At 28.3% G+C, this 1,015-nt stretch overlaps 1 non-coding gene across 1 annotated transcript; it reads right to left on the bottom strand.

Annotated features, from left to right (window-relative positions):
• Positions 1-343: 343 nt before the first annotated feature.
• On the bottom strand, positions 344-416 carry TRNAR-UCG (transfer RNA arginine (anticodon UCG)). The gene has a single exon. It is a non-coding gene; the product is annotated as a tRNA-Arg (tRNA).
• Between the last annotated feature and the right edge of the window lie 599 nt (positions 417-1,015).

A 1,015-nucleotide genomic window follows, 5' to 3' on the forward strand; every position in this document is an offset into this window, starting at 1 on the left:
ATTGCTTAACATTTTTGAGAAAAAATTTATTGTATTTGCTAAGATGCTAAGTCATTTCCCACTTTTCTTGAAAAATATTGAACCATTGAAAGATATTTTGTAATCAAATATTTATTAAAAACGAAAATAAGTAAAAAATTTAATCTAAAATTCAAGAAGGGAAGGTGAGGGACATACATTTACTAGCTATCAAAAATTTTGGCATAAACGATGCTGGATATTGGTGTGAGCTCGGTATTTGGCGAGTGTACTAACAAGTCATGAAGATTCACTGACTTGCTGGGTAAAAGTTTTTATAAAGCATGTTAATTTTTAAACATTGGTGAAAAAATGAATTATGCTGCGTCCGTGACAGGACTCGAACCTGCAATCTTCTGATTCGAAGTCAGACGCCTTATCCATTAGGCCACACGGACTTCATCCGAGATGGAAATTGATCTTAAATACTATGTACAAATAGTGGCGTCACCTGTGTATACGTCACTGTCATTGCAAGTAACTATCGTTTGGAAATGAAATGGTAGAATTATTGTATGGTGATGCTATCAATGAATAACAGCCATACATACAAAATTAATATTTTAGTATAATTTATTGTTGTCGATAATTATGGTCCGTTATAAATTATTTTGATAACAAAAAGCTCATGATTTTTTTTTATATTAAAATATTTCAGTAAAACAAATTTAATTCTCGCCAATTGAGTTTAGAAATTGTTATACTAAATATTGATAGTGGCGCCATCTAACAATTTAATTTATGTGTAGAATTTTTCGACTTTTCTGAATAATTTTTTGACTCCAAAACAAAAGTTTTCGACAAAAAGTTAAATGTTTTAAAAAAAACTTTAAAATACGCCGTTTTCGTTTGTAATATATTTAATATATAAAAAAAAACAATAAATTATCCACTTTAAACAGTTAATCTAAGCATTTTTATTGCATGGTTTTGCAGTTTTAATAATTTCATGAATAAATTCCATAAACTTGAGCTTATATGTTTCAAGTGAACTTAT

Source organism: Parasteatoda tepidariorum, chromosome X2 (genome assembly GCF_043381705.1).
Source record: "Parasteatoda tepidariorum isolate YZ-2023 chromosome X2, CAS_Ptep_4.0, whole genome shotgun sequence".
NCBI lineage: Eukaryota > Metazoa > Arthropoda > Arachnida > Araneae > Theridiidae > Parasteatoda > Parasteatoda tepidariorum.